This window comes from Ambystoma mexicanum, chromosome 3q (genome assembly GCF_040938575.1).
Source record: "Ambystoma mexicanum isolate Mex_15411 chromosome 3q, UKY_AmexF1_1, whole genome shotgun sequence".
Taxonomy (NCBI): Eukaryota; Metazoa; Chordata; class Amphibia; order Caudata; family Ambystomatidae; genus Ambystoma; species Ambystoma mexicanum.
The window spans coordinates 1,286,296,719-1,286,320,572 of record NC_090926.1 but is presented as its reverse complement, the minus strand read 5'-3'; positions in this window follow the sequence as shown (position 1 = coordinate 1,286,320,572).

Sequence of the window (23,854 nt, the reverse complement as noted above, 5' to 3'; positions counted from 1 at the left end):
ACCTCTGCTTCAGAGACAGCACTGGGAGCTGCCCTGTCACTGGGGTCAGAGACCCCCCTCACCTCTGCTGCAGAGACAGCACTGGGGGCTGCCTTGTCACTGGGGACAGAGGCCCTCGCCTCTGCTTCAGAGACAGCACTGGGAGTTGCCCTGTCACTGGGGTCAGATACCCCTCACCTCTGCTACAGAGCCAGCACTGGGAGCTGCCCTGTCACTGGGTTTAGAGACCCCCCACCTCTGCTTCAGAGACAGCACTGGGAGCTGCCCTGTCACTGGGTTCATAGAGCCCTCACCTTTGCTTCAGAGACAGCACTGGGAGCTGAGCTGTCACTGGGGTTAGAGACCCCCCACCTCTGCTTCAGAGACAGCACTGGGAGCTGCCCTGTCACTGGGGTCAGAGAGCCCTAACCTCTGCTTCATAGACAGCACTGGGAGTTGCCCTGTCACTGGGGTCCGAGAGCCCTCACCTCTGCTGCAGAGACAGCACTGGGAGCTGTCCTGTCACTGGGGTCCGAGACCCCTCACCTCTGCTGCAGAGACAGCACTGGGAGCTGCCCTGTCACTGGGGTCAAAGACCCCTCACCTCTGCTTCAAAGACAGCACTGGGAGCTGCCCTGTCACTGGGGTCAAAGACCCCCCTCACTTCTGCTGCAGAGACAGCACTGGTAGCTGCCCTGTCACTGGGGTCCGAAAGCCCCCATCTCTGCTGCAGAGACAGCACTGGAAGCTGCCCTGTCACTGGGGTCCGAGACCCCTCGCCTCAGCTGCAGAGGCAGCACTGGGAGGTTCCCTGTCACTGGGGTCAGAGAGCCCTCGCCTTTGCTTCAGACACAGCACTGGGAGCTGCCCTGTCGCTGGGGTCAGAGAGCCCTCCCCTCTGATTCAGAGACAGCAATGGGAGCTTCCCTTCATTGGGGTCATAGACCCCCCCACCTCTGCTTCAGAGACAGAACTGGGAGCTGCCCTGTCACTGGGGTCAGAGACGCCCCTCACCTCTGCTGCAGAGACAGCACTGGGGGATGCCCTGTCACTGGGGACAGAGGGCCCTCGCCTCTGCTTTAGAGACAGCACTGGGAGATGCCCTGTCGCCCTATTCAGAGAACCCTCATCTCTGCTTTATAGACAGCACTGGGAGCTGCCCTGTCACTGGGGGTCAGAGAGCCCTCGCTTCTGCTTCAGAGACAGCACTGGGATTTGCCCTGTCACTGGGGTCAGAGACCCCTCACCTCTGCTACAGAGACAGCACTGGGAGCTGCCCTGTCAATGGGGTCGGTGAGCCCCCACCTCTGCTTCAGAGACAGCACTGGGAGCTGCCCTGTCACTGGGGTCAGAGACCCTCACCTCTGCTGCAGAGACAGCACTGGGAGCTGCCCTGACACTGGGGCCAGAGAGCCCACACCTCTGCTTCAGAGACAGCACTGGGAGCTGATCTGTCACTGGGGTCAGAGAGCCCTCGCCTCTGCTTCAGACACAGCAATGGGAGAGGCCCTGTCGCTGGGGTCAGAGAGCACTCACCTCTGATTCAGAGACAGCACTGGGAGATTCCCTTCATTGGGGTCATAGACACCCCCCCACCTCTGCTGCAGAGACAACATTGGTAGCTGCCCTGTCACTGGGGTCCGAAAGCCATCACCTCTGCTGCAGAGACAGCACTGGAAGCTGCCCTGTCACTGGGGTCCGAGACCCCTCACCTCTGCTGCAGAGACAGCACTGGAAGCTGCCCTGTCACTGGGGTCAGAGAGCCCTCACCTCTGCTTCAGACACAGCACTGGGAGCTGCCCTGTCGCTGGGGTCAGAGAGCCCTCACCTCTGATTCAGAGACAGCAATGGGAGCTTCCCTTCATTGGGGTCATAGACCCCCCACCTCTGCTTCAGAGACAGCACTGGGGGCTGCCCTGTCACTGGGGACAGAGGGCCCTCGCCTCTGCTTCAGAGACAGCACTGGGAGTTGCCCTGTCACTGGGGTCAGATACCACTCCCCTCTGCTTCAGAGGCAGCACTGGGAGCTGCCCTCCCTCACCTCTGCTGCTAGTGACCCCCCTCACCTCTGCTGCAGAGGCAGCACTGGGAGCTGCCCTGTCACTGGGGTTAGAGGCGCCCGTCACCTCTGCTGCAGAGAGAGCACTGGGAGCTGCCCTCTCACTGGGGTCCGATACCCCTCACCTCTGCTTCAGAGACAGCACTGGGAGCTGCCCTGTCGCTGGGGTCAGAGAACCCTCATCTCTGCTTTATAGACAGCACTGGGAGCTGACTATCACTGGGTTCAGAGAGCCCCCACCTCTGCTTCAGAGACAGCACTGGGAGCTGCCCTGTCACTGGGGTCAGAGACTCTCACCTCTGCTTCAGAGACAGCACTGGGAGCTGCCCTCTCATTGGGGTCAGAGAGCCCTCACCTCTGCTTCAGAGACAGCACTGGGAGCTTCCCTTGACTGGGGTCATAGACCCCCCACCTCTGCTTCAGAGACAGCACTGGGGGCTGCCCTGTCACTGGGGACAGAGGGCCCTCGCCTCTGCTTAAGAGACAGCACTGGGAGTTTCCCTGTCACTGGGGTCAGATACCCCTCACCTCTGCTTCAGAGACAGCACTGGGAGCTGCCCTGTCGCTGGGGTCAGAGAACCCTCATCTCTGCTTTATAGACAGCACTGGGAGCTGACTGTCACTGGGGTCAGAGAGCCCCCACCTTTGCTTCAGAGACATCACTGGGAGCTGCCTGTCACTGGGGTCAGAGACTCTCACCTCTGCTTCAGAGACAGCACTGGGAGCTGCCCTGTCACTGGGGTCAGAGAGCCCTCACCTCTGCTGCAGGGACAGCGCTGGGAGCGGTCCTGTCACTGGGGTCCGAGACCCCTCACCTCTGCTGCAGAGACAGCACTGGGAGCTGCCCTGTCACTGGACTCCGAGAGCCCTCACCTCTGCTGCATAGACAGCTCTGGAAGCTGCCCTGTCACTGGGGTCTGAGACCCCTCACCTCTTTTGCAGAGACAGCACTGGGAGGTGCCCTGTCGCTGGGGTCAGCGAGCCCTCACCTCTGATTCAGAGACAGCACTGGGAGCTTCCCTTTATTGGGGTCATATACCCCCCACCTCTGCTTCAGAGACAGCACTGGGAGCTGCCCTGTCACTGGGGTCAGAGACCCCCCTCACCTCTGCTGCAGAGACAGCACTGGGGGCTGCCCTGTCACTGAGGACAGAGGCCCTCGCCTCTGCTTCAGAGACAGCACTGGGAGTTGCCCTGTCACTGGGGTCAGATACCCCTCACCTCTGCTACAGAGCCAGCACTGGGAGCTGCCCTGTCACTGGGGTCAGTGAGCCCTCACCTCTGCTTCAGAGACAGCACTGGGAGCTGCCCTGTCGCTGTGGTCAGAAAACCCTCACCTCTGCTACAGAGACAGCACTGGGAGCTGCCCTGTCAATGGGGTCGGTGAGCCCCCACCTCTGCTTCAGAGACAGCACTGGGAGCTGCCCTGTCACTGGGGTCAGAGACCCTCACCTCTGCTGCAGAGACAGCACTGGGAGCTGCCCTGACACTGGGGCCAGAGAGCCCACACCTCTGCTTAAGAGACAGCACTGGGAGCTGCCCTGTCACTGGGGTCAGAGAGCCCTCACCTCTGCTGCAGGGACAGTGCTGGGAGCTGTCCTGTCACTGGGGTCCGAGACCCCTCACCTCTGCTGCAGAGACAGCACTGGGAGCTGCCCTGTCACTGGGGTCAGAGAGCCCTCACCTCTGCTTCAGAGACAGCACTGGGAGCTGCCCTGTCACTGGAGTCCGAGAGCCCTCACCTCTGCTGCAGAGACAGCTCTGGAAGCTGCCCTGTCACTGGGGTCCGAGACCCCTAACCTCTGTTGCAGAGACAGCACTGGGAAGTGCCCTGTCACTGGCGTCAGAGAGCCCTCGCCTCTGCTTCAGACACAGCACTGGGAGATTCCCTTCATTGGGGTCATAGACCCCCCACCTCTGCTTCAGAGACAGCACTGGGAGCTGCCCTGTCACTGGGGTTAGAGACCCCCCTCACCTCTGCTGCAGAGACAGCACTGAGAGCTGCCCTGTCACTGGGGTTAGAGACCCCCCCACCTCTGCTGCAGAGGCAGCACTGGGAGCTGCCCTGTCACTGGGGTTAGAGGCGCCCGTCACCTCTGCTGCAGAGAGAGCACTGGGAGCTGCCCTGTCACTGGGGTTAGAGGCCCCCCTCACATCTGCTGCAGAGACAGCACTGGGAGCTGCCCTGTCACTGGGGTTAGAGACCCCCCTCACCTCTGCTTCAGAGACAGCACTGGGAGCTGCCCTGTCACTGGGGTTAGAGACCCCCCACCTCTGCTGCAGAGACAGCATTGAGAGCTGCCCTGTCACTGGGGTCATCGAGCCCTCACCTCTGCTGCAGAGACAGCTCTGGGAGCTTCCCTGTCAACGGGGGTTACAGACCCCCCACCTCTGCTTCAGAGACAGCACTGGGAGCTGCCCTGTCACTGGGGTCTGAAAGCCCTCACCTCTGCTGCAGAGACAGCACTGGGAGCTTCTCTGTCACTGGGGTTAGAGACCCCCACCTCTGCTTCAGGTACAGCACTGGGAGCTGCCCTGTCACTGGGGTTAGAAACCCCCCTCACCTCCGCTGTAGAGACTGCACTGATAGATGCCCTGTCACTGGGGTTAGAGACCCCCCCTCACTTCTGTTGTAGAGACAGCACTGGGAGCTGCCCTGTCACTGGTGTTAGAGACCCCCCACCTCTGCTTCAGAGACAGCACTGAGAGCTGCACTGTCACTGGGGTTAGAGACCCCCCTCACCTCGGCTGTAGAGACAGCACTGGGAGCTGCCCTGTCACAGGGGTTAGAGCCCCCCCACCTCTGCTTCAGAGACAGCACTGGGAGCTGCCCTGTCACTAGGGATAGAGCCCTCACCTTTGCTTCAGAGACAGCACTGGGAGCTGCGCTGTCACTGGGGTTAGAGACCCCCCACCTCTGCTTCAGAGACAGCACTGGGAGCTGCCCTGTCACTGGGGTCAGAGAGCCCTAACCTCTGCTTCATAGACAGCACTGGGAGTTGCCCTGTCACTGGGGTCCGAGAGCCCTCACCTCTGCTGCAGAGACAGCACTGGGAGCTGTCCTGTCACTGGGGTCCGAGACCCCTCACCTCTGCTTCAAAGACAGCACTGGGAGCTGCCCTGTCACTGGGGTCGGAGACCCCCCTCACTTCTGCTGCAGAGACAACATTGGTAGCTGCCCTGTCACTGGGATCCGAAAGCCATCACCTCTGCTGCAGAGACAGCACTGGAAGCTGCCCTGTCACTGGGGTCCGAGACCCCTCACCTCTGCTGCAGAGACAGCACTGGGAGCTGCCCTGTCACTGGGGTCAGAGAGCCCTCACCTCTGCTTCAGACACAGCACTGGGAGCTGCCCTGTCGCTGTGGTCAGAGAGCTCTCACCTCTGATTCAGAGACAGCAATGGGAGCTTCCCTTCATTGGGGTCATAGACCCCCCCACCTCTGCTTCAGAGACAGAACTGGGAGCTGCCCTGTCACTGGGGTCAGAGACCCCCCTCACCTCTACTTCAGAGACAGCACTGAGAGCTGCCCTGTCACTGGGGTCATAGACCCCCCACCTCTGCTTCAGAGACAGCAGTGGGGGCTGCCCTGTCACTGGGGACAGAGGGCCCTCGCCTCTGCTTCAGAGACAGCGCTGGGAGCTGTCCTGTCACTGGGGTCCGATACCCCTCACCTCTGCTTCAGAGACAGCACTGGGAGCTGCCCTGTCGCTGGGGTCAGAGAACCCTCATCTCTGCTTTATAGACAGCACTGTGAGCTGACTGTCACTGGGGTCAGAGAGCCCCCACCTCTGCTTCAGAGACAGCACTGGGAGCTGCCCTGTCACTGGGGTTAGAGGCGCCCGTCACCTCTGCTGCAGAGAGAGCACTGGGAGCTGCCCTGTCACTGGGGTTAGAGGCCCCCTCACATCTGCTGCAGAGACAGCACTGGGAGCTGCCCTGTCACTGGAGTTAGAGACCCCCCTCACCTCTGCTTCAGAGACAGCACTGGGAGCTGCCCTGTCACTGGGGTTAGAGACCCACCTCACCTATGCTGCAGAGACAGCACTGAGAGCTGCCCTGGCACTGTGGTTAGAGACCCCCCTCACCTCTGCTTCAGAGACAGCACTGGGAGCTGCCCTGTCACTGGGGTTAGAGACCCCCCACCTCTGCTTCAGAGACAGCACTGGGAGCTGACCTGTCACTGGGGTCATCGAGCCCTCACCTCTGCTGCAGAGACAGCTCTGGGAGCTTCCCTGTCAACAGGGGTTACAGACCCCCCACCTCTGCTTCAGAGACAGCACTGGGAGCTGCCCTGTCACTGGGGTCCGTAAGCCCTCACCTCTGCTGCAGAGACAGCACTGGGAGCTTCCCTGTCACTGGGGTTAGAGACCCCCCACCTCTGCTTCAGAGACAGCACTGGGAGCTGCCCTGTCACTGGGGTTAGAGACCCCCCTCACCTCTGCTTCAGAGACAACACTGGGAGCTGCCCTGTCACTGGGGTTAGAGACCCCCCCTCACCTCTGCTGTAGAGACTGCACTGAGAGCTGCCCTGTCACTGGGGTTAGAGACCCCCCTCACCTCTGCTGTAGAGACAGCACTGGGAGCTGCCCTGTCACTGGTGTTAGAGACCCCCCACCTCTGCTTCAGAGACAGCACTGAGAGCTGCCCTGTCACTGGGGTTAGAGACCCCCTCACCTCTGCTGTAGAGACAGCACTGGGAGCTGCCCTGTCACTGGGGTTAGGGACCCCCCACCTCTGCTTGAGAGACAGCACTGGGAGCTGCCCTGTCACTGGGGTCATAGAGCCCTCACCTTTGCTTCAGAGACAGCACTGGGAGCTGCGCTGTCACTGGGGTTAGAGACCCCCCACCTCTGCTTCAGAGACAGCACTGGGAGCTGCCCTGTCACTGGGGTCAGAGAGCCCTAACCTCTGCTTCATAGACAGCACTGGGAGTTGCCCTGTCACTGGGGTCCGAGAACCCTCACCTCTGCTGCAGAGACAGCACTGGGAGCTGTCCTGTCACTGGGGTCCGAGACCCCTCACCTCTGCTGCAGAGAAAGCACTGGGAGCTGCCCTGTCACTGGGGTCAGAGACCCCCCACCTCTGCTTCAGAGACAGCACTGAGAGCTGCCCTGTCACTGGGGTTAGAGACCCCCTCACCTCTGCTGTAGAGACAGCACTGGGAGCTGCCCTGTCACTGGGGTTAGGGACCCCCCACCTCTGCTTGAGAGACAGCACTGGGAGCTGCCCTGTCACTGGGGTCATAGAGCCCTCACCTTTGCTTCAGAGACAGCACTGGGAGCTGCGCTGTCACTGGGGTTAGAGACCCCCCACCTCTGCTTCAGAGACAGCACTGGGAGCTGCCCTGTCACTGGGGTCAGAGAGCCCTAACCTCTGCTTCATAGACAGCACTGGGAGTTGCCCTGTCACTGGGGTCCGAGAACCCTCACCTCTGCTGCAGAGACAGCACTGGGAGCTGTCCTGTCACTGGGGTCCGAGACCCCTCACCTCTGCTGCAGAGAAAGCACTGGGAGCTGCCCTGTCACTGGGGTCAGAGACCCCTCACCTCTGCTTCAAAGACAGCACTGGGATCTGCCCTGTCACTGGGGTCAGAGACCCCCCTCACTTCTGCTGCAGAGACAACATTGGTAGCTGCCCTGTCACTGGGGTCTGAAAGCCATCACCTCTGCTGCAGAGACAGCACTGGAAGCGGGTCTGTCACTGGGGTCTGAGACCCCTCACCTCTGCTGCAGAGACAGCACTGGGAGCTGCCCTGTCGCTGGGGTCAGAGAGCCCTCACCTCTGCTTCAAAGACAGCACTGGGAGCTGCCCTGTCACTGGGGTCAGAGACCCCCCTCACCTCTGCTGCAGAGACAACATTGGTAGCTGCCCTGTCACTGGGGTCCGAAAGCCATCACCTCTGTTGCAGCGACAGCACTGGAAGCTGCCCTGTCACTGGGGTCCGAGACCCCTCACCTCTGCTGCAGAGACAGCACTGGAAGCTGCCCTGTCGCTGGGGTCAGAGAGCCCTGACCTCTGATTCAGAGACAGCAATGGGAGCTTCCCTTCATTGGGGTCATAGACCCCCCACCTCTGCTTCAGAGACAGCACTGGGGGCTGCCCTGTCACTGGGGACAGAGGGCCCTCACCTCTGCTTCAGAGACAGCACTGGGAGTTGCCCTGTCACTGGGATCAGATACCCCTCCCCTCTGCTTCAGAGACAGCACTGGGAGCTGCCCTGTCGCTGGGGTCAGAGAACCCTCATCTCTGCTTTATAGACAGCACTGGGAGCTGACTGTCACTGGGGTCAGAGAGCCCCCACCTCTGCTTCAGAGACAGCACTGGGAGCTTCCCTGTCACTGGGGTCAGAGACTCTCACCTCTGCTTCAGAGACAGCACTGGGAGCTGCCCTGTCACTGCGGTCAGAGAGCCCTCACCTCTGCTGCAGGGACAGTGCTGGGAGCTGTCCTGTCACTGGGGTCCGATACCCCTCACCTCTGCTTCAGAGACAGCACTGGGAGCTGCCCTGTCGCTGGGGTCAGAGAACCCTCATCTCTGCTTTATAGACAGCACTGGGAGCTGACTGTCACTGGGTTCAGAGAGCCCCCACCTCTGCTTCAGAGACAGCACTGGGAGCTGCCCTGTCACTGGGGTCAGAGACTCTCACCTCTGCTTCAGAGACAGCACTGGGAGCTGCCCTCTCACTGGGGTCCGATACCCCTCCACTCTGCTTCAGAGACAGCACTGGGAGCTGCCCTGTCGCTGGGGTCAGAGAACCCTCATCTCTGCTTTATAGACAGCACTGGGAGCTGACTGTCACTGGGGTCAGAGAGCCCCCACCTCTGCTTCAGAGACAGCACTGGGAGCTGCCCTGTCACTGGGGTCAGAGACTCTCACCTCTGCTTCAGAGACAGCACTGGGAGCTGCCCTGTCACTGCGGTCAGAGAGCCCTCACCTCTGCTGCAGGGACAGTGCTGGGAGCTGTCCTGTCACTGGGGTCTGATACCCCTCACCTCTGCTTCAGAGACAGCACTGGGAGCTGCCCTGTCGCTGGGGTCAGAGAACCCTCATCTCTGCTTTATAGACAGCACTGGGAGCTGACTGTCACTGGGTTCAGAGAGCCCCCACCTCTGCTTCAGAGACAGCACTGGGAGCTGCCCTGTCACTGGGGTCAGAGACTCTCACCTCTGCTTCAGAGACAGCACTGGGAGCTGCCCTCTCACTGGGGTCCGATACCCCTCGCCTCTGCTTCAGACACAGCAATGGGAGAGGCCCTGTCGCTGGGGTCAGAGAGCACTCACCTCTGCTTTATAGACAGCACTGGGAGCTGACTGTCACTGGGTTCAGAGAGCCCCCACCTCTGCTTCAGAGACAGCACTGGGAGCTGCCCTGTCACTGGGGTCAGAGACTCTCACCTCTGCTTCAGAGACAGCACTGGGAGCTGCCCTCTCATTGGGGTCAGAGAGCCCTCACCTCTGCTTCAGAGACAGCACTGGGAGCTTCCCTTGACTGGGGTCATAGACCCCCCACCTCTGCTTCAGAGACAGCACTGGGGGCTGCCCTGTCACTGGGGACAGAGGGCCCTCGCCTCTGCTTCAGAGACAGCACTGGGAGCTGCGCTGTCACTGGGGTTAGAGACCCCCCACCTCTGCTTCAAAGACAGCACTGGGAGCTGCCCTGTCACTGGGGTTAGAGACCCCCCTCACCTCTGCTGTAGAGACAGCACTGGGAGCTGCCCTGTCACTGGGGTTAGGGACCCCCCACCTCTGCTTCAGAGACAGCACTGGGAGCTGCCCTGTCACTGGGGTCATAGAGCCCTCACCTTTGCTTCAGAGACAGCACTGGGAGCTGCGCTGTCACTGGGGTTAGAGACCCCCCACCTCTGCTTCAGAGACAGCACTGGGAGCTGCCCTGTCACTGGGGTCAGAGAGCCCTAACCTCTGCTTCATAGACAGCACTGGGAGTTGCCCTGTCACTGGGGTCCGAGAGCCCTCACCTCTGCTGCAGAGACAGCACTGGGAGCTGTCCTGTCACTGGGGTCCGAGACCCCTCACCTCTGCTGCAGAGACAGCACTGGGAGCTGCCCTGTCACTGGGGTCAGAGACCCCTCACCTCCGCTTCAAAGACAGCACTGGGATCTGCCCTGTCACTGGGGTCAGAGACCCCCCTCACTTCTGCTGCAGAGACAACATTGGTAGATGCCCTGTCACTGGGGTCTGAAAGCCATCACCTCTGCTGCAGAGACAGCACTGGAAGCTGGTCTGTCACTGGGGTCTGAGACCCCTCACCTCTGCTGCAGAGACAGCACTGGGAGCTGCCCTGTCGCTGGGGTCAGAGAGCCCTCACCTCTGCTTCAAAGACAGCACTGGGAGCTGCCCTGTCACTGGGGTCAGAGACTCCCCTCACCTCTGCTGCAGAGACAACATTGGTAGTTGCCCTGTCACTGGGGTCCGAAAGCCATCACCTCTGCTGCAGGGACAGCACTGGAAGCTGCCCTGTCACTGGGGTCAGAGAGCCCTCACCTCTGCTTCAGACACAGCACTGGGAGCTGCCCTGTCGCTGGGGTCAGAGAGCCCTCACCTCTGATTCAGAGACAGCAATGGGAGCTTCCCTTCATTGGGGTCATAGACCCCCCACCTCTGCTTCAGAGACAGCACTGGGAGCTGCCCTGTCACTGGGGACAGAGGGCCCTCACCTCTGCTTCAGAGACAGCACTGGGAGTTGCCCTGTCACTGGGATCAGATACCCCTCCCCTCTGCTTCAGAGACAGCACTGGGAGCTGCCCTGTCGCTGGGGTCAGAGAACCCTCATCTCTGCTTTATAGACAGCACTGGGAGCTGACTGTCACTGGGGTCAGAGAGCCCCCACCTCTGCTTCAGAGACAGCACTGGGAGCTTCCCTGTCACTGGGGTCAGAGACTCTCACCTCTGCTTCAGAGACAGCACTGGGAGCTGCCCTGTCACTGCGGTCAGAGAGCCCTCACCTCTGTTGCAGGGACAGTGCTGGGAGCTGTCCTGTCACTGGGGTCCGATACCCCTCACCTCTGCTTCAGAGACAGCACTGGGAGCTGCCCTGTCGCTGGGGTCAGAGAACCCTCATCTCTGCTTTATAGACAGCACTGGGAGCTGACTGTCACTGGGTTCAGAGAGCCCCCACCTCTGCTTCAGAGACAGCACTGGGAGCTGCCCTGTCACTGGGGTCAGAGACTCTCACCTCTGCTTCAGAGACAGCACTGGGAGCTGCCCTCTCACTGGGGTCCGATACCCCTCCACTCTGCTTCAGTGACAGCACTGGGAGCTGCCCTGTCGCTGGGGTCAGAGAACCCTCATCTCTGCTTTATAGACAGCACTGGGAGCTGACTGTCACTGGGGTCAGAGAGCCCCCACCTCTGCTTCAGAGACAGCACTGGGAGCTGCCCTGTCACTGGGGTCAGAGACTCTCACCTCTGCTTCAGAGACAGCACTGGGAGCTGCCCTGTCACTGCGGTCAGAGAGCCCTCACCTCTGCTGCAGGGACAGTGCTGGGAGCTGTCCTGTCACTGGGGTCCGATACCCCTCACCTCTGCTTCAGAGACAGCACTGGGAGCCGCCCTGTCGCTGGGGTCAGAGAACCCTCATCTCTGCTTTATAGACAGCACTGGGAGCTGACTGTCACTGGGTTCAGAGAGCCCCCACCTCTGCTTCAGAGACAGCACTGGGAGCTGCCCTGTCACTGGGGTCAGAGACTCTCACCTCTGCTTCAGAGACAGCACTGGGAGCTGCCCTCTCACTGGGGTCCGATACCCCTCGCCTCTGCTTCAGACACAGCAATGGGAGAGGCCCTGTCGCTGGGGTCAGAGAGCACTCACCTCTGCTTTATAGACAGCACTGGGAGCTGACTGTCACTGGGTTCAGAGAGCCCCCACCTCTGCTTCAGAGACAGCACTGGGAGCTGCCCTGTCACTGGGGTCAGAGACTCTCACCTCTGCTTCAGAGACAGCACTGGGAGCTGCCCTCTCATTGAGGTCAGAGAGCCCTCACCTCTGCTTCAGAGACAGCACTGGGAGCTTCCCTTGACTGGGGTCATAGACCCCCCACCTCTGCTTCAGAGACAGCACTGGGGGCTGCCCTGTCACTGGGGACAGAGGGCCCTCGCCTCTGCTTCAGAGACAGCACTGGGAGCTGCGCTGTCACTGGGGTTAGAGACCCCCCCACCTCTGCTTCAAAGACAGCACTGGGAGCTGCCCTGTCACTGGGGTTAGAGACCCCCCTCACCTCTGCTGTAGAGACAGCACTGGGAGCTGCCCTGTCACTGGGGTTAGGGACCCCCCACCTCTGCTTCAGAGACAGCACTGGGAGCTGCCCTGTCACTGGGGTCATAGAGCCCTCACCTTTGCTTCAGAGACAGCACTGGGAGCTGCGCTGTCACTGGGGTTAGAGACCCCCCACCTCTGCTTCAGAGACAGCACTGGGAGCTGCCCTGTCACTGGGGTCAGAGAGCCCTAACCTCTGCTTCATAGACAGCACTGGGAGTTGCCCTGTCACTGGGGTCCGAGAGCCCTCACCTCTGCTGCAGAGACAGCACTGGGAGCTGTCCTGTCACTGGGGTCCGAGACCCCTCACCTCTGCTGCAGAGACAGCACTGGGAGCTGCCCTGTCACTGGGGTCAGAGACCCCTCACCTCCGCTTCAAAGACAGCACTGGGATCTGCCCTGTCACTGGGGTCAGAGACCCCCCTCACTTCTGCTGCAGAGACAACATTGGTAGATGCCCTGTCACTGGGGTCTGAAAGCCATCACCTCTGCTGCAGAGACAGCACTGGAAGCTGGTCTGTCACTGGGGTCTGAGACCCCTCACCTCTGCTGCAGAGACAGCACTGGGAGCTGCCCTGTCGCTGGGGTCAGAGAGCCCTCACCTCTGCTTCAAAGACAGCACTGGGAGCTGCCCTGTCACTGGGGTCAGAGACTCCCCTCACCTCTGCTGCAGAGACAACATTGGTAGTTGCCCTGTCACTGGGGTCCGAAAGCCATCACCTCTGCTGCAGAGACAGCACTGGAAGCTGCCCTGTCACTGGGGTCAGAGAGCCCTCACCTCTGCTTCAGACACAGCACTGGGAGCTGCCCTGTCGCTGGGGTCAGAGAGCCCTCACCTCTGATTCAGAGACAGCAATGGGAGCTTCCCTTCACTGGGGTCAGAGACCCCCCTCACCTCTGCTGCAGAGACAACATTGGTAGCTGCCCTGTCACTGGGGTCCGAAAGCCATCACCTCTGTTGCAGCGACAGCACTGGAAGCTGCCCTGTCACTGGGGTCCGAGACCCCTCACCTCTGCTGCAGAGACAGCACTGGAAGCTGCCCTGTCGCTGGGGTCAGAGAGCCCTGACCTCTGATTCAGAGACAGCAATGGGAGCTTCCCTTCATTGGGGTCATAGACCCCCCACCTCTGCTTCAGAGACAGCACTGGGGGCTGCCCTGTCACTGGGGACAGAGGGCCCTCACCTCTGCTTCAGAGACAGCACTGGGAGTTGCCCTGTCACTGGGATCATATACCCCTCCCCTCTGCTTCAGAGACAGCACTGGGAGCTGCCCTGTCGCTGGGGTCAGAGAACCCTCATCTCTGCTTTATAGACAGCACTGGGAGCTGACTGTCACTGGGGTCAGAGGGCCCCCACCTCTGCTTCAGAGACAGCACTGGGAGCTTCCCTGTCACTGGGGTCAGAGACTCTCACCTCTGCTTCAGAGACAGCACTGGGAGCTGCCCTGTCACTGCGGTCAGAGAGCCCTCACCTCTGCTGCAGGGACAGTGCTGGGAGCTGTCCTGTCACTGGGGTCCGATACCCCTCACCTCTGCTTCAGAGACAGCACTGGGAGCTGCCCTGTCGCTGGGGTCAGAGAACCCTCATCTCTGCTTTATAGACAGCACTGGGAGCTGACTGTCACTGGGTTCAGAGAGCCCCCACCTCTGCTTCAGAGACAGCACTGGGAGCTGCCCTGTCACTGGGGTCAGAGACTCTCACCTCTGCTTCAGAGACAGCACTGGGAGCTGCCCTCTCACTGGGGTCCGATACCCCTCCACTCTGCTTCAGAGACAGCACTGGGAGCTGCCCTGTCGCTGGGGTCAGAGAACCCTCATCTCTGCTTTATAGACAGCACTGGGAGCTGACTGTCACTGGGGTCAGAGAGCCCCCACCTCTGCTTCAGAGACAGCACTGGGAGCTGCCCTGTCACTGGGGTCAGAGACTCTCACCTCTGCTTCAGAGACAGCACTGGGAGCTGCCCTGTCACTGCGGTCAGAGAGCCCTCACCTCTGCTGCAGGGACAGTGCTGGGAGCTGTCCTGTCACTGGGGTCCGATACCCCTCACCTCTGCTTCAGAGACAGCACTGGGAGCTGCCCTGTCGCTGGGGTCAGAGAACCCTCATCTCTGCTTTATAGACAGCACTGGGAGTTGACTGTCACTGGGTTCAGAGAGCCCCCACCTCTGCTTCAGAGACAGCACTGGGAGCTGCCCTGTCACTGGGGTCAGAGACTCTCACCTCTGCTTCAGAGACAGCACTGGGAGCTGCCCTCTCACTGGGGTCCGATACCCCTCACCTCTGCTTCAGACACAGCAATGGGAGAGGCCCTGTCGCTGGGGTCAGAGAGCACTCACCTCTGCTTTATAGACAGCACTGGGAGCTGACTGTCACTGGGTTCAGAGAGCCCCCACCTCTGCTTCAGAGACAGCACTGGGAGCTGCCCTGTCACTGGGGTCAGAGACTCTCACCTCTGCTTCAGAGACAGCACTGGGAGCTGCCCTCTCATTGGGGTCAGAGAGCCCTCACCTCTGCTTCAGAGACAGCACTGGGAGCTTCCCTTGACTGGGGTCATAGACCCCCCACCTCTGCTTCAGAGACAGCACTGGGGGCTGCCCTGTCACTGGGGACAGAGGGCCCTCGCCTCTGCTTCAGAGACACCACTGGGAGCTGCGCTGTCACTGGGGTTAGAGACCCCCCAACTCTGCTTCAAAGACAGCACTGGGAGCTGCCCTGTCACTGGGGTTAGAGACCCCCCTCACCTCTGCTGTAGAGACAGCACTGGGAGCTGCCCTGTCACTGGGGTTAGGGACCCCCCACCTCTGCTTCAGAGACAGCACTGGGAGCTGCCCTGTCACTGGGGTCATAGAGCCCTCACCTTTGCTTCAGAGACAGCACTGGGAGCTGCGCTGTCACTGGGGTTAGAGACCCCCCACCTCTGCTTCAGAGACAGCACTGGGAGCTGCCCTGTCACTGGGGTCAGAGAGCCCTAACCTCTGCTTCATAGACAGCACTGGGAGTTGCCCTGTCACTGGGGTCCGAGAGCCCTCACCTCTGCTGCAGAGACAGCACTGGGAGCTGTCCTGTCACTGGGGTCCGAGACCCCTCACCTCTGCTGCAGAGACAGCACTGGGAGCTACCCTGTCACTGGGGTCAGAGACCCCTCACCTCCGCTTCAAAGACAGCACTGGGATCTGCCCTGTCACTGGGGTCAGAGACCCCCCTCACTTCTGCTGCAGAGACAACATTGGTAGATGCCCTGTCACTGGGGTCTGAAAGCCATCACCTCTGCTGCAGAGACAGCACTGGAAGCTGGTCTGTCACTGGGGTCTGAGACCCCTCACCTCTGCTGCAGAGACAGCACTGGGAGCTGCCCTGTCGCTGGGGTCAGAGAGCCCTCACCTCTGCTTCAAAGACAGCACTGGGAGCTGCCCTGTCACTGGGGTCAGAGACTCCCCTCACCTCTGCTGCAGAGACAACATTGGTAGTTGCCCTGTCACTGGGGTCCGAAAGCCATCACCTCTGCTGCAGAGACAGCACTGGAAGCTGCCCTGTCACTGGGGTCAGAGAGCCCTCACCTCTGCTTCAGACACAGCACTGGGAGCTGCCCTGTCGCTGGGGTCAGAGAGCCCTCACCTCTGATTCAGAGACAGCAATGGGAGCTTCCCTTCATTGGGGTCATAGACCCCCCACCTCTGCTTCAGAGACAGCACTGGGGGCTGCCCTGTCACTGGGGACAGAGGGCCCTCGCCTCTGCTTCAGAGACAGCACTGGGAGTTGCCCTGTCACTGGGGTCAGATACCCCTCCCCTCTGCTTCAGAGACAGCACTGGGAGCTGCCCTGTCGCTGGGGTCAGAGAACCCTCATCTCTGCTTTATAGACAGCACTGGGAGCTGACTGTCACTGGGGTCAGAGAGCCCCCACCTCTGCTTCAGAGACAGCACTGGGAGCTGCCCTGTCACTGGGGTCAGAGACTCTCACCTCTGCTTCAGAGACAGCACTGGGAGCTGCCCTGTCACTGCGGTCAGAGAGCCCTCAACTCTGCTGCAGGGACAGTGCTGGGAGCTGTCCTGTCACTGGGGTCCGATACCCCTCACCTCAGCTTCAGAGACAGCACTGGGAGCTGCCCTGTCGCTGGGGTCAGAGAACCCTCATCTCTGCTTTATAGACAGCACTGGGAGCTGACTGTCACTGGGTTCAGAGAGCCCCCACCTCTGCTTCAGAGACAGCACTGGGAGCTGCCCTGTCACTGGGGTCAGAGACTCTCACCTCTGCTTCAGAGACAGCACTGGGAGCTGCCCTCTCATTGGGGTCAGAGAGCCCTCACCTCTGCTTCAGAGACAGCACTGGGAGCTTCCCTTGACTGGGGTCATAGACCCCCCACCTCTGCTTCAGAGACAGCACTGGGGGCTGCCCTGTCACTGGGGTCAGATACCCCTCACCTCTGCTTCAGAGACAGCACTGGGAGCTGCGCTGTCGCTGGGGTCAGAGAACCCTCATCTCTGCTTTATAGACAGCACTGGGAGCTGACTGTCACTGGGGTCAGAGAGCCCCCACCTCTGCTTCAGAGACAGCACTGGGAGCTGCCCTGTCACTGGGGTCAGAGACTCTCACCTCTGCTTCAGAGACAGCACTGGGAGCTGCCCTGTCACTGGGGTCAGAGAGCCCTCACCTCTGCTGCAGGGACAGCGCTGGGAGCGGTCCTGTCACTGGGGTCCGAGACCCCTCACCTCTGCTGCAGGGACAGCACTGGGAGCTGCCCTGTCACTGGACTCCGAGAGCCCTCACCTCTGCTGCATAGACAGCTCTGGAAGCTGCCCTGTCACTGGGGTCTGAGACCCCTCGCCTCTGTTGCAGAGACAGCACTTGGAGGTGCCCTGTTGCTGGGGTCAGCGAGCCCTCACCTCTGATTCAGAGACAGCACTGGGAGCTTCCCTTTATTGGGGTCATATACCCCCACCTCTGCTTCAGAGACAGCACTGGGAGCTGCCCTGTCACTGGGGTCAGAGACCCCCCTCACCTCTGCTGCAGAGACAGCACTGGGGGCTGCCCTGTCACTGAGGACAGAGGCCCTCGCCTCTGCTTCAGAGACAGCACTGGGAGTTGCCCTGTCACTGGGGTCAGATACCCCTCACCTCTGCTACAGAGCCAGCACTGGGAGCTGCCCTGTCACTGGGGTCAGTGAGCCCTCACCTCTGCTTCAGAGACAGCACTGGGAGCTGCCCTGTCGCTGTGGTCAGAGAACCCTCACCTCTGCTACAGAGACAGCACTGGGAGCTGCCCTGTCAATGGGGTCGGTGAGCCCCCACCTCTGCTTCAGAGACAGCACTGGGAGCTGCCCTGTCACTGGGGTCAGAGACCCTCACCTCTGCTGCAGAGACAGCACTGGGAGCTGCCCTGACACTGGGGCCAGAGAGCCCACACCTCTGCTTAAGAGACAGCACTGGGAGCTGCCCTGTCACTGGGGTCAGAGAGCCCTCACCTCTGCTGCAGGGACAGTGCTGGGAGCTGTCCTGTCACTGGGGTCCGAGACCCCTCACCTCTGCTGCAGAGACATCACTGGGAGCTGCCCTGTCACTGGGGTCAGAGAGCCCTCACCTCTGCTTCAGAGACAGCACTGGGAGCTGCCCTGTCACTGGAGTCCGAGAGCCCTCACCTCTGCTGCAGAGACAGCTCTGGAAGCTGCCCTGTCACTGGGGTCCGAGACCCCTAACCTCTGTTGCAGAGACAGCACTGGGAAGTGCCCTGTCACTGGCGTCAGAGAGCCCTCGCCTCTGCTTCAGACACAGCACTGGGAGATTCCCTTCATTGGGGTCATAGACCCCCCACCTCTGCTTCAGAGACAGCACTGGGAGCTGCCCTGTCACTGGGGTTAGAGACCCCCCTCACCTCTGCTGCAGAGACAGCACTGAGAGCTGCCCTGTCACTGGGGTTAGAGACCCCCCCACCTCTGCTGAAGAGGCAGCACTGGGAGCTGCCCTCCCTCACCTCTGCTGCTAGTGACCCCCCTCAACTCTGCTGCAGAGGCAGCACTGGGAGCTGCCCTGTCACTGGGGTTAGAGGCGCCCGTCACCTCTGCTGCAGAGAGAGCACTGGGAGCTGCCCTGTCACTGGGGTTAGAGGCCCCCCTCACATCTGCTGCAGAGACAGCACTGGGAGCTGCCCTGTCACTGGGGTTAGAGACCCCCCTCACCTCTGCTTCAGAGACAGCACTGGGAGCTGCCCTGTCACTGGGGTTAGAGACCCACCTCACCTATGCTGCAGAGACAGCATTGAGAGCTGCCCTGTCACTGGGATTAGAGACCCCCCTCACCTCTGCTTCAGAGACAGCACTGGGAGCTGCCCTGTCACTGGGGTTAGAGACCCCCCACCTCTGCTTCAGAGACAGCACTGGGAGCTGACCTGTCACTGGGGTCATCGAGCCCTCACCTCTGCTGCAGAGACAGCTCTGGGAGCTTCCCTGTCAACGGGGGTTACAGACCCCCCACCTCTGCTTCAGAGACAGCACTGGGAGCTGCCCTGTCACTGGGGTCTGAAAGCCCCCACCTCTGCTGCAGAGACAGCACTGGGAGCTTCTCTGTCACTGGGGTTAGAGACCCCCACCTCTGCTTCAGGTACAGCACTGGGAGCTGCCCTGTCACTGGGGTTAGAAACCCCCCTCACCTCCGCTGTAGAGACTGCACTGATAGATGCCCTGTCACTGGGGTTAGAGACCCCCCCTCACTTCTGCTGTAGAGACAGCACTGGGAGCTGCCCTGTCACTGGTGTTAGAGACCCCCCACCTCTGCTTCAGAGACAGCACTGAGAGCTGCACTGTCACTGGGGTTAGAGACCCCCCTCACCTCGGCTGTAGAGACAGCACTGGGAGCTGCCCTGTCACAGGGGTTAGAGGCCCCCCACCTCTGCTTCAGAGACAGCACTGGGAGCTGCCCTGTCACTAGGGATAGAGCCCTCACCTTTGCTTCAGAGACAGCACTGGGAGCTGCGCTGTCACTGGGGTTAGAGACCCCCCACCTCTGCTTCAGAGACAGCACTGGGAGCTGCCTTGTCACTGGGGTCAGAGAGCCCTAACCTCTGCTTCATAGACAGCACTGGGAGTTGCCCTGTCACTGGGGTCCGAGAGCCCTCACCTCTGCTGCAGAGACAGCACTGGGAGCTGTCCTGTCACTGGGGTCCGAGACCCCTCACCTCTGCTTCAAAGACAGCACTGGGAGCTGCCCTGTCACTGGGGTCGGAGACCCCCCTCACTTCTGCTGCAGAGACAACATTGGTAGCTGCCCTGTCACTGGGATCCGAAAGCCATCACCTCTGCTGCAGGGACAGCACTGGAAGCTGCCCTGTCACTGGGGTCCGAGACCCCTCACCTCTGCTGCAGAGACAGCACTGGGAGCTGCCCTGTCACTGGGGTCAGAGAGCCCTCACCTCTGCTTCAGACACAGCACTGGGAGCTGCCCTGTCGCTGTGGTCAGAGAGCTCTCACCTCTGATTCAGAGACAGCAATGGGAGCTTCCCTTCATTGGGGTCATAGACCCCCCCCACCTCTGCTTCAGAGACAGAACTGGGAGCTAGCTGCCCTGTCACTGGGGTCAGAGACCCCCCTCACCTCTACTTCAGAGACAGCACTGAGAGCTGCCCTGTCACTGGGGTCATAGACCCCCCACCTCTGCTTCAGAGACAGCACTGGGGGCTGCCCTGTCACTGGGGACAGAGGGCCCTCGCCTCTGCTTCAGAGACAGCGCTGGGAGCTGTCCTGTCACTGGGGTCCGATACCCCTCACCTCTGCTTCAGAGACAGCACTGGGAACTGCCCTGTCGCTGGGGTCAGAGAACCCTCATCTCTGCTTTATAGACAGCACTGTGAGCTGACTGTCACTGGGGTCAGAGAGCCCCCACCTCTGCTTCAGAGACAGCACTGGGAGCTGCCCTGTCACTGGGGTTAGAGGCGCCCGTCACCTCTGCTGCAGAGAGAGCACTGGGAGCTGCCTTGTCACTGGGGTTAGAGGCCCCCCTCACATCTGCTGCAGAGACAGCACTGGGAGCTGCCCTGTCACTGGAGTTAGAGACCCCCCTCACCTCTGCTTCAGAGACAGCACTGGGAGCTGCCCTGTCACTGGGGTTAGAGACCCACCTCACCTATGCTGCAGAGACAGCACTGAGAGCTGCCCTGGCACTGTGGTTAGAGACCCCCCTCACCTCTGCTTCAGAGACAGCACTGGGAGCTGCCCTGTCACTGGGGTTAGAGACCCCCCACCTCTGCTTCAGAGACAGCACTGGGAGCTGACCTGTCACTGGGGTCATCGAGCCCTCACCTCTGCTGCAGAGACAGCTCTGGGAGCTTCCCTGTCAACAGGGGTTACAGACCCCCCACCTCTGCTTCAGAGACAGCACTGGGAGCTGCCCTGTCACTGGGGTCCGTAAGCCCTCACCTCTGCTGCAGAGACAGCGCTGGGAGCTTCCCTGTCACTGGGGTTAGAGACCCCCCACCTCTGCTTCAGAGACAGCACTGGGAGCTGCCCTGTCACTGGGGTTAGAGACCCCCCTCACCTCTGCTTCAGAGACAACATTGGGAGCTGCCCTGTCACTGGGGTTAGAGACCCCCCTCACCTCTGCTGTAGAGACTGCACTGAGAGCTGCCCTGTCACTGGGGTTAGAGACCCCCCTCACCTCTGCTGTAGAGACAGCACTGGGAGCTGCCCTGTCACTGGTGTTAGAGACCCCCCACCTCTGCTTCAGAGACAGCACTGAGAGCTGCCCTGTCACTGGGGTTAGAGACCCCCCTCACCTCTGCTGTAGAGACAGCACTGGGAGCTGCCCTGTCACTGGGGTTAGGGACCCCCCACCTCTGCTTGAGAGACAGCACTGGGAGCTGCCCTGTCACTGGGGTCATAGAGCCCTCACCTTTGCTTCAGAGACAGCACTGGGAGCTGCGCTCTCACTGGGGTTAGAGACCCCCCACCTCTGCTTCAGAGACAGCACTGGGAGCTACCCTGTCACTGGGGTCAGAGAGCCCTAACCTCTGCTTCATAGACAGCACTGGGAGTTGCCCTGTCACTGGGGTCCGAGAGCCCTCACCCCTGCTGCAGAGACAGCACTGGGAGCTGTCCTGTCACTGGGGTCCGAGACCCCTCACCTCTGCTGCAGAGAAGGCACTGGGAGCTGCCCTGTCACTGGGGTCAGAGACCCCTCACCTCTGCTTCAAAGACAGCACTGGGATCTGCCCTGTCACTGGGGTCAGAGACCCCCCTCACTTCTGCTGCAGAGACAACATTGGTAGCTGCCCTGTCACTGGGGTCTGAAAGCCATCACCTCTGCTGCAGAGACAGCACTGGAAGCTGGTCTGTCACTGGGGTCTGAGACCCCTCACCTCTGCTGCAGAGACAGCACTGGGAGCTGCCCTGTCGCTGGGGTCAGAGAGCCCTCACCTCTGCTTCAAAGACAGCACTGGGAGCTGCCCTGTCACTGGGGTCAGAGACCCCCCTCACCTCTGCTGCAGAGACAACATTGGTAGCTGCCCTGTCACTGGGGTCCGAAAGCCATCACCTCTGTTGCAGCGACAGCACTGGAAGCTGCCCTGTCACTGGGGTCCGAGACCCCTCACCTCTGCTGCAGAGACAGCACTGGAAGCTGCCCTGTCGCTGGGGTCAGAGAGCCCTCACCTCTGATTCAGAGACAGCAATGGGAGCTTCCCTTCATTGGGGTCATAGACCCCCCACCTCTGCTTCAGAGACAGCACTGGGGGCTGCCCTGTCACTGGGGACAGAGGGCCCTCGCCTCTGCTTCAGAGACAGCACTGGGAGCTGCCCTGTCGCTGGGGTCAGAGAACCCTCATCTCTGCTTTATAGACAGCACTGGGAGCTGACTGTCACTGGGGTCAGAGAGCCCCCACATCTGCTTCAGAGACAGCACTGGGAACTTCCCTGTCACTGGGGTCAGAGACTCTCACCTCTGCTTCAGAGACAGCACTGGGAGCTGCCCTGTCACTGCGGTCAGAGAGCCCTCACCTCTGCTGCAGGGACAGTGCTGGGAGCTGTCCTGTCACTGGGGTCCGATACCCCTCACCTCTGCTTCAGAGACAGCACTGGGAGCTGCCCTGTCGCTGGGGTCAGAGAACCCTCATCTCTGCTTTATAGACAGCACTGGGAGCTGACTGTCACTGGGTTCAGAGAGCCCCCACCTCTGCTTCAGAGACAGCACTGGGAGCTGCCCTGTCACTGGGGTCAGAGACTCTCACCTCTGCTTCAGAGACAGCACTGGGAGCTGCCCTCTCACTGGGGTCCGATACCCCTCCACTCTGCTTCAGAGACAGCACTGGGAGCTGCCCTGTCGCTGGGGTCAGAGAACCCTCATCTCTGCTTTATAGACAGCACTGGGAGCTGACTGTCACTGGGGTCAGAGAGCCCCCACCTCTGCTTCAGAGACAGCACTGGGAGCTGCCCTGTCACTGGAGTCAGAGACTCTCACCTCTGCTTCAGAGACAGCACTGGGAGCTGCCCTGTCACTGCGGTCAGAGAGCCCTCACCTCTGCTGCAGAGACAGCACTGGGAGCTGCCCTGTCACTGGGGTCAGAGAACCCTCATCTCTGCTTTATAGACAGCACTGGGAGCTGACTGTCACTGGGTTCAGAGAGCCCCCACCTCTGCTTCAGAGACAGCACTGGGAGATGCCCTGTCACTGGGGTCAGAGACTCTCACCTCTGCTTCCGAGACAGCACTGGGAGCTGCCCTCTCACTGGGGTCCGATACCCCTCGCCTCTGCTTCAGAGACAGCAATGGGAGAGGCCCTGTCGCTGGGGTCAGAGAGCACTCACCTCTGATTCAGAGACAGCACTGGGAGATTCCCTTCATTGGGGTCATAGACCCCCCCACCTCTGCTGCAGAGACAACATTGGTAGCTGCCCTGTCACTGGGGTCCGAAAGCCATCTCCTCTGCTGCAGAGACAGCACTGGAAGCTGCCCTGTCACTGGGGTCCGAGACCCCTCACCTCTGCTGCAGAGACAGCACTGGAAGCTGCCCTGTCACTGGGGTCAGAGAGCCCTCACCTCTGCTTCAGACACAGCACTGGGAGCTGCCCTGTCGCTGGGGTCAGAGAGCCTTCACCTCTGATTCAGAGACAGCAATGGGAGCTTCCCTTCATTGGGGTCATAGACCCCCCACCTCTGCTTCAGAGACAGCACTGGGGGCTGCCCTGTCACTGGGGACAGAGGGCCCTCGCCTCTGCTTCAGAGACAGCACTGGGAGTTGCCCTGTCACTGGGGTCAGATACCCCTCCCCTCTGCTTCAGAGACAGCACTGGGAGCTACCCTCCCTCACCTCTGCTGCTATTGACCCCCCTCACCTCTGCTGCATAGGCAGCACTGGGAGCTGCCCTGTCACTGGGGTTAGAGGCGCCCGTCACCTCTGCTGCAGAGAGAGCACTGGGAGCTGCCCTGTCACTGGGGTCGGAGACCCCCCTCACTTCTGCTGCAGAGACAACAACGGTAGCTGCCCTGTCACTGGGACCAGAAAGCCATCACCTCTGCTGCAGAGACAGCACTGGAAGCTGCCCTGTCACTGGGGTCAGAGACCC